We start from the raw sequence: 9,897 nt of genomic DNA, 5'->3' as shown, positions 1-9,897 counted from the left end.
CGAAACTCAACTATTAGGACTGGTCGAGGACCTATCCAGGAATTTAATTCAAGGTCACCAAACAGACTTAATACTCCTCGATTTCTCAAAGGCGTTTGATAAGGTTATTCACATAAAGTTACTATATAAGCTGCACCAACATGGCATCCAGGACTGTACACTACAGTGGGTCAAATCATTTCTCATTGGTCGCCGTCAGTCCGTCTTAGTCAATGGTGATAAGTCGGATGAGGTCCTGGTCACATCTGGTGTCCCACAGGGCTCTGTCCTCGGCCCTCTTCTCTTTCTGCTATACATAAACGACCTGCCTGAAAATATAGTTTCACAGGTCCGGTTATTTGCTGATGATACTGCTGTTTATATCACAGTCAACAATGTTACACAACAACATACTCTGCAAGAGGACTTAACCAGGTTACAAAAATGGGAACACACATGGGACATGGAATTCAACCCATCCAAATGTACAGTGATTAATATTTCCAAGTCTAAACCCCCTTACAAATCCACTTACACACTACATGGGCAGACACTAGCAACCGTGAGTGATGCAAAATACCTTGATGTCAGCATCACTTCAGATCTAAACTGGAACAAACACATAAACCAGGTCACTTCAACAGCTAGTCAAACACTTAACTTCATTAAGCGCAATATTCCCTCCAAACAGCATAATATTAGGGAATTTGCCTACAAAACCCTTGTTAGACCACATCTAGAGTACTGCAGCTCAGTGTGGAATCCACATACACAGCTCAACATACATAAAATCGAGATGGTCCAACGCAGGGCCGCTCGATGGATCACCAGTGACTATTCAAATTACAGCAGTGTCACACACATGTTAAAACAATTGGGGTGGCGTTCCCTTGCAAACAAAAGGAATGATGCCAGGCTACTGACGTTTTACAAGATTGTCGATGGACTGGTAGCAGTGCCAATGCCATCTTATATTTTACCTCCTACCCGGCTCACTAGACACATGCATTCCCTATCTTTCTGGCAAATTCAAACACCCTGTAATTATTACAAGTTCTCTTTCTACCCGGCTACCATCATTCTCTGGAATTCTTTGCCGGCTGACATTGCTCAGGCACCTACCCTGGACCAGTTTAGGCAAGGGGTAACCAAACTGGGCCAGGACTTCTGAGTGACCAGGCTGTTTTTAATCCCTTTACTGTACATTTCGCCTTTTTACTAGCACTATCAGCTTTGTCTCAAATTCTCACAAATACTTTATGTATTACTTTATTTCTCCTGTACATTCCTGCTTTTAAACTCTTATGCACTGACGCGCACCTGCATAAAATACTCGCAAGGGTGTCATGCAGTATTTATAGATATAAAACTGCTCTTGTGCTCACTACTACAAGTAGACACTGTCGTTTATATGATTGAAAAATTGTTGAAAAAGACGTTAAACCTGAACACACACACACACACACACACACACACACACACACACACACACACACAAGTATACTCATATTGCCTACCATGTGGACACTGCAGTTTTAACCTTCACTGTGGACACTTTACTTTCTAATGGTATTATTCAAACAGAATTGATAATTTTCTTACTCTATCTTATCATTGAGGCTACTCATTCGATGATTTACTGAAAATAGCCAATATAAACGAAGAAGGGGTAACTCACAATATGGACACCAATTAGTCGTTGTGGACACCAGCCTTATATGGTAGGTGTCTACATGGTCATATGGCTTCACATGTGCGAGTGTGCATACTTTTTGGTACAGGTAAAGGATAAGGACTAAGGGATCATTAAACACAATAGTATTTAAAGGCCTAGATCCACTACTATATAAATGTTCTCCACAATTCAATGAACAACTTCCATCTTATCTGCTGCTTATCAGCGATTATGTAACAGTAGCTGATTAAAGGGCAATTAGCTCAGCAGGGTCCCAACTAGACCATGAAGATGTGTGCAGTGGAGTTGAAAGAAATTAATTTTCCTTCAATGTGGAATACCGGTAATAATAATAATTACTATTATTTGATATTATATAGATAAAAATAATAATATAACATTACAAATAAAATAATAAAATATATAGTTATATTATTACAAATAATAATGATAATAAAACAAAGTTAAATTGTAATAGTGAAAACTCAATGATTTCTTTGTGTTGACAAACAAAATTTTCCAATATCATAATTATTATGAAATTTATATTGATGAAGGTGATCCTTATATTTATTTAGAATATTTACAAAAGAATTGGAAATGGTTTTTCTCGTATTTATGCAATCACCATTATTGAATATAATACACTGGATAAAATCAAATTATTGTGTTCCATCTAATAGTATACTGAATTTTCAACTTCAGTAAGTTGCCAAAAGTGTACTTTTATCATGCTTTATTTTGTAACACTGAAATGCACATTCGGTTTCAATCTTAGACAAATGTTACATACAGTATTCTGCAAGCATTAAACAAAACTTTTAGATGAGTTAAAGTCACAATTTTCTGCAATATTACACGTCTCCAGACAGAATTTGAAAAATAAAAACCTGTTTTTTTCCTAAAATAAAGTTTCTTATTATTTAATTATTGTGTTTGACCAACAGATATTTTTCTTTACATAAAAATGCCAACAAATAGGTATAACTTTAAAAGTTATCAATATTTATGTTTCCCCTTCTCACTAATTGATACATTTGTAAGGTAGACTGACCTCCAATAAACAATGATCCTTGTTTATTGGAACCATACTGTGATAGTCATTAGCCCCAAACTGTGCTGGTGAAGATAGAAATCCCTTGGCCCACTGCCAAGATCTAGGCCTTAAATTAAAAATTTCTATCACAATTTCTGAAAACAAACACAGTGCAAAGGATGAATAGATGTATTCGGACCGCGAACACGTGTTTATCGTAAATAAATGTAAATGAATGATAATGGACTAATACTTAAACAAAAGTTCTGTACAAATTCTGCAAGAATGAATTGTTTGGGAGGTATAACTTAGACGAATGGATAAATCTTTAGCTTTCATTAAGAACGACAACCTCAGTAGAAGAACTACAATACTTTTATTTCAGTCAATTTATTATTTTTTCATGAACGAACCCGTGATAGTAATTTGTCGATATATCATGACCTCTTAACATGAACATCCAGCAAAAACAATACTTTACATGAACGAGTGTCTGGGACTTTATGTAAAAAAACACACATAAACATTTTTACATTTTGAAAATGTATGTCTGTAAGATTTCATTGCAAGTTTAACGGATGTTTCTTTTTCTGTTAACTTTTTTTTCAAACTGACTTCATTTTTTCTTTAATCTTTGTATTTCATGATGGGCACGGAATATGATGTTCTTCCAGTCACGAGAAAGCAACAGGCTCCCATTTTTCCTTGCTTGTTCGCATTCTTCCTTGTTAGGAACTCTTAAGCAGCGGAGATTTTTGGCGAATGACCTTTGCATGACCGCTAACTGCTCCTCTGTCCAAGAAACGACCTTGATCTTTTTGCCTGTTTGTACTGGAAATTCTAATATATACAAGAAAAATGTTTCAGTTACTTTGTAAAAAACTCATAAAATCATAGTATAAAGAATCATGAAGGATAAAAAGAAAGAAAAAAGAATAAAGAAAAAATAAATAAACAAAGCTTTGAAATTAAAATGAATTAAATTTATCATATTCAACAAAGGGTTCTAATTACATTTAAGGTTTAGAAAGTACAAGTGGTAAAGAAGAAATATAAAATTGTTAAGCCTTTACATTAATGTCTAATTTATTTGAATAACAACTATTATTGACTGCAAAAATCAAGCAGTGATTGTGTTAAAACAATACCTGCTTTGCGTTTGGAAGCCGATGTTACACCACTGTTGTTGTTCTCATGACCAATCGAACTACAGACCTTCCTTTGGTATTCACACGCTCTGCGTATTACAGGAGACTGAACTGGCTCACCGTCGCAGTTTCATTACAAGTCAAATCTGAATGTGCATTAGACCAAAACAAAGTGAAATACCCGGTAATGATTGAAAAAAGAAACATGTTTTTTTTTTTTTTTTTTAATTGTCCTAAAATTTTATTTAAAAGAAATTACTTCTGGAACAGTGAAGATTGAAATGGAAGTTCTTTAGGCGAAAGATATATTGATAGAGTTGAACGCTCACTGACTTGGTGTCCACAGTGCGACTTAATGAAAACAGTGAGAGGAATTGTTCACATTTTTATCATGTTATTTATGATATTTTATTGTTTGATATTGTTCAAATTATATTTATTTTACATATCTGTTGAAATTTATGTTTGTTTTCTCTTTCTGCAATGACTGTTAGTCATTCGTTTAAACAGTCTCTAAACATTACATTGATGCGCTATTTGACAGTAACTATACTTTTAATGGAAATTACAACTATACATTTACTTATAATTGTAACTGTCGTATCTGTAAATATGTTAGGTCGTACTTATGTAATATCAAGAATCTGATAAACATGTTAATGTTTTATTAACCCCCGACTGCATTTAGTGTGGAGAATCTTAATTACACAATGACTACATAATCAACTGCTTAGATTATGCCTGTTTTCATAATCAAATCATGTTAGAAATAACATGTGTAACCAGTTACACATCAGTTAGATTCCGATTGTTTAAAAAAATCGATATTAACATTATATAATCTACAATTACAGTTTAAATTAGGTGTCCACAAGGCTGATAGAATGATTAAATGAGCTGTAACTTGGTGTCCACAGTGCAGATTGATAATAGTTGAACGCTCACTGACTTGGTGTCCACAGTGCGACTTAATGAAAACAGTGAGGAGTAAATGTTCTCTATTTTTATCATGTGTTTTATCAAATATGATGTTTTATTGTTTGATATTGTTCAAATTACAATTTTACAGTTCTGTTGACATTTATGTTTGTTTTCTCTTTCTGCAATGTATGTTAGTCATTCGTTTAAACTGTCTCTAAACAGTACATTGATACGATGTTTGGCAATAACTATACTTTTAATGGGAATTACACAATGCATTTACTAAAAATTGTAACAGTCGTTTTTGTGAATACGTCAGGCTGTACTTACGTTATATGAAGAATCTGAATAAACATGTAAATGTTTAATTAAAACCCCCGACTGCATTTAGTGTGGAGAGTCTTAATTACACAATGACTACAAGATCAACTGCTTAGATTATTAATGTTTTCATATTCAAAACATGTGCGGAGGAACACGCGTAATAAATCACACGTCATTTAAATTCCATTTGGTAAAAAATAATCGATATTAACATTAAATTATCTACAATTACATATGTAATTTGGTGTCCACAAGGCAGATAGAATGATTTTGTGGGTTGTAACTTGGTGTCCACAATGAAAATTGACTGAGTTGAACGCTCACTGACTTGGTGTCCACAGTGTGACAAGAAAACACTGATGAGTAATGTTCATTTTTTTTAATCATAAATTTTATTTATGATATGTAATTGCTTGATATTGTTCAGATTAGAATTTAACATATCTGTTGAGTTGTTTGTTTTTTTCGCTTCTGGCGTTTACTGTTAGTAACTCGGTTAAACAGTCTCCTAACCATATATTTAATAATTGCTTTACAGTGACTATACTTTTGATTGGAATTACACAAATGCATTTACTGACAATTTGTAACTGTCGTATTTGTAAATATGGCATGTTGCATTTACGTAATAATTATTAATTACGAAGAATCTGAATAAACATGTTAATGTTTAATTTAAATCCCCTACTGTATTTCAAAACATGTCAGAAGTAACACGCGTAATTAATAACACATCATTTAAATTTCATTTGTTAAAAACTAATATTTATCAACATTAAATCATCTATAATTACATATATGTTATTTGGTGTCCACAAGGCAGATATAATGATTTAGTGAGCAGTATAGTAGTCGCAACTTGACCGCGGTGGTTGACCTAAGGCTGATTATTCATATCGATTATTTCATTGTAGAAATAAGGGGTGCTTAGGTAGCCGTGTATCTAAATTTATGAATGCAAAGAAGGAATCGTTTTACGTACACTCCTTTTCAATAATAGGTTGTGCCTCTTTATGCATTATAATACAAAGGTCAACCATCGGGGTCAAGTTGCGTCCACTATATCTTGGTGTCCACAATGCAGACTGATAGATTTGAACGCTCACTGACTTGGTGTCCACAGTGCGACAATAAAAACAGTGAGGAGTAAATGTCCACAATTTTATCATGTATGTTATTTATGATGTTTTATTGTTAAATATTATTCAAATTAGATATATTTTACATATCTATTGATATGAATGTTTTTTCTCTTTCTGAAATAACCGTTAGTTATTCGTTTAAACTGTCTCTTAGCCAGATATTGAATCGCTGCTTGACAGTAACTATACTTTGATGGAGAATCTTAATTATATAAAGAGCGCAAAATCAACTGATTAGATCATTCCTGTTTTCATATTCATAACATGTGTAATAAATTACAGCAACAACTAACCTAGTCGCAAACAGTATAAGATGAGGAACCCCATTCACACCAATGACTGTTATTCTTGAATTTCTCTGATGTTTTTTGTCTGCATGATTTACTAGCCGTCCTAACGATGGTTGATACAGTTTTGGTTCCTCTGAGGCATCAATGCTACCAAAAATATGATAATAGCAAAAATTAAAACGTACTGAACAGACAAATGTGTCAAACTAGTGCGATAAAGTCTTAAAGTTAATTCATTTATCTTAGATATACATTTATGAGACCAAATATAATCATGCATATTTCAAATGGATGTTTTTAATTTTGAAAATGCATTTTTATTCACAAGAGTATTTTCATGGATTTAAAGTTACATTATATAAATAAAAGAAAGCATTAACATTAGTTTTCTTGAAGGAATCCGATTCACATTTATGTAAATGTTACACAGTACTGCCTTGCCTTTGATTACCTTATTCTAAAACAGACACAGATCCGCCTTTGCGTTTGATATCCAATTTTGTAGCTTAAATTTAAAGGCTTGTATCATTTAAAGGTTGAAATATTTTACATACCAGTACTTGACACCATTAAAGTCAAAGAAATATGTGTAGTTTGTATCTTTGTCTTTCACGTCGTCAGCTTTGGATAAAACGCCATGGTATTCCGCAAGGAATTTTCCATTTCTGATCAATTTTTTCGCAAAAACACCTCGACCTGAGACATAAAAAGTGAACATAGTGTATTTCATATACGTTAAAAATAAATTGTTTTACTTAGGCAGGTAGTGAAGAAATACTCCTATTCCTGTTTTATTTACTGCAATTTATAGCGGCTGAAAGATGTAATCAATGATTCTTATATTATATAAAACTATAAAATGTTTTCAGGGTAGATTTTTTGTTGCAACGTTTTTTTAATTAGTAGTTTTGATAAGCTGGATATTGTTATACATAATGATGCATTTGATTTACTGACCAGAGCCCGATAAAATGGTCATTAAGCACAGCAGCTATCTAATTATCTCTGACAGATGCTTTCTGCCGTCTAGTTTATCTGTAGCAGTAGAAAGGTTACTGCTAAACAGTAGTGTCACCTTTCACAAAAAGGCCCAAGTTTCTGAGAATTAAGATGAAAACAAAATGGTGTAATAAATAAATTAAAAAAAAAGATCCTTTATCATGAAATTACTTACTCACGAATAATACAACAGTCATTACAAACCAATATTTTGATAAGCATTTTTTTCTTTTAAGGTATTAGACACCTAATAGTTTTGTTGAAAATGGTATATTCTTAAAGTTAACCTTATTTCGCACTGTTTCATTAATTTAGGCAATTTTCATCGTGGCTATTTTCATAAATTGTGAATAAATATTAATTCCTCAAACTTTTATAGACACATTTTAAAGCGACGGTATATGGGGCCGTCTTATCAATATCGTAACTTTACGAGAAAATTGCGAAGTCTATTTCTCGTAAGTATATTGTTGAGACGGGTCCAATGTACATAATGTATTCAGAAAATTCATTACTTCAATGTAATGGTAAATAATTGCAAAACACATTATAAAACTTAATATAACTTTTTTCTAGTGCGTCTACAGTAATAAGGATCTAATCAGACAGAAATCTGATTCCGGCGTTAAAAAATTAAGGACCAGGCTTTTGAGACTGTTAAAATGTTGCTTTCTACATTACAAAAATAACCATGGGACTGCGCAATTTCTAATTTCTATTCCTGAAAATTGTTATTTTTTCCAGCTAAATATTGCAAAGATTGCAATGCTCGATCTGGCATTTTATGTAAGTTATGTTTATGACAATACGATTTTGCACCTATTTTGTTTTTAAAAAAGAAGATAAAATAGGCCTTCAATAGTCAGTTTTGCTTAACGCAGGTAATGTGGAATGCCGAAATGATAACTTTATAAAAATATCAATCATCTGTTAATAGCAGGCAGTGTGTCATCAAGAAAATGGTAATTAAAGCGCGCGCCTGTTATAGTCACAACTTGGTACTAGTATAGTAAAACAAAATTAACACTAGATCTGTATATTGTTGAAAACTGAGCAAAAATGTACCTGCTTCTCAGAATTAAACTCTATTTGAAAATGCGTCGAAATCGTGTCTTTAACTATTATATCACAGCCGTCAGCACTGAAGAATAAATCATTACATATTGATTCATTGACCGGTAAAGAAAAAACGCACATCAAATAACATCAAAACTTGATGACATTGTTTTGCCATTATAACTATTTGCCATGCTTTAATTAATGATACTTAAATCGATTATATGGATAGAAATAATAATGTTCAACTACACGTGTAAAATAAATGATCTTCATTCGATATGTAGAATTCTAATATTATTAATATGAATAGAAATAATAATGTTTAAATTCACATGTATAATACATTATATTGATTGAATTATCTACTACCTTCCAAACAGACAGTATGGATTCATTATTGGATACACATGTCCTTTAACAACCACTTTTCCAAGTGAAGCCTAGAAGTGAGAGAAAAACTATTTGAAATTATTTTTCCTTATCGCGTAAGACCGCAATATGTAAAAATCTTACGATCAATAGCATATAAATCTTTCTCCATATGATCAGTTATGTTATTAAAACACTTTGAAGTCAGAGATTGGTAGCATTTTATTGTTTAACAAAGTTCTTTAAACACATATTATCAAATACATATTTCTCAAATTAATTAAAGTAAGAAAAACTAAAAAACTATAAGTAACAAGCTATGAAGTAATAAACAAATTACCTTTGCCATTGTTGAAATATTCCGCATTGAATTAACTTTCTCTGTTGACATAAATTAGGGACAGATGGGGTTCATAAAACATATTATCGCCTGTTTTATCAGAAATTACTGCAAATTGCCCTTCAGACTGCCTCGGTAGATATAATTGCTACAATGCGGTGTCAGGTTACCGCACGGATCTCTGTGTGAGCGAAACATAAAATTTACAAGTTTAATGCACCTGTCAAGGTGTGCGTTTCACTGGTCCATAACGTTGGTTGACAGTTCCTGATTTAAAGGGAAGATAACCCCTCTCTGACTTGTCTGGAGGTGTGATCTTTGTGGACACCATGTTCCAGTGTCCACAACGAAAAATGTGTCCACAACGAAGGTCAAAATCATACAAATGTGTCCACAACGGTAGGAATATGAGGGCACACACCCCCCCCCCCCACACACACACTCTCTCTCTCTCTCTCTCTCTCTCTCTCTCTCTCTCTCTCTTAACACATAGCAACATGTTTTTAACGACTGCCCTGACCTCCCAGTTATGATCAGAAATTGATTGTTAGGAGTATCCCCATAGATGTAGATGGAGATATGCATGTTAAATAAAGCTTACCTTTACCTTTAACC

This window comes from Mercenaria mercenaria, chromosome 2 (assembly GCF_021730395.1).
Source record: "Mercenaria mercenaria strain notata chromosome 2, MADL_Memer_1, whole genome shotgun sequence".
Lineage (NCBI taxonomy): Eukaryota > Metazoa > Mollusca > Bivalvia > Venerida > Veneridae > Mercenaria > Mercenaria mercenaria.
The sequence above is the reverse complement of the archived record's forward strand: the minus strand, read 5'-3'. Positions refer to the sequence as shown.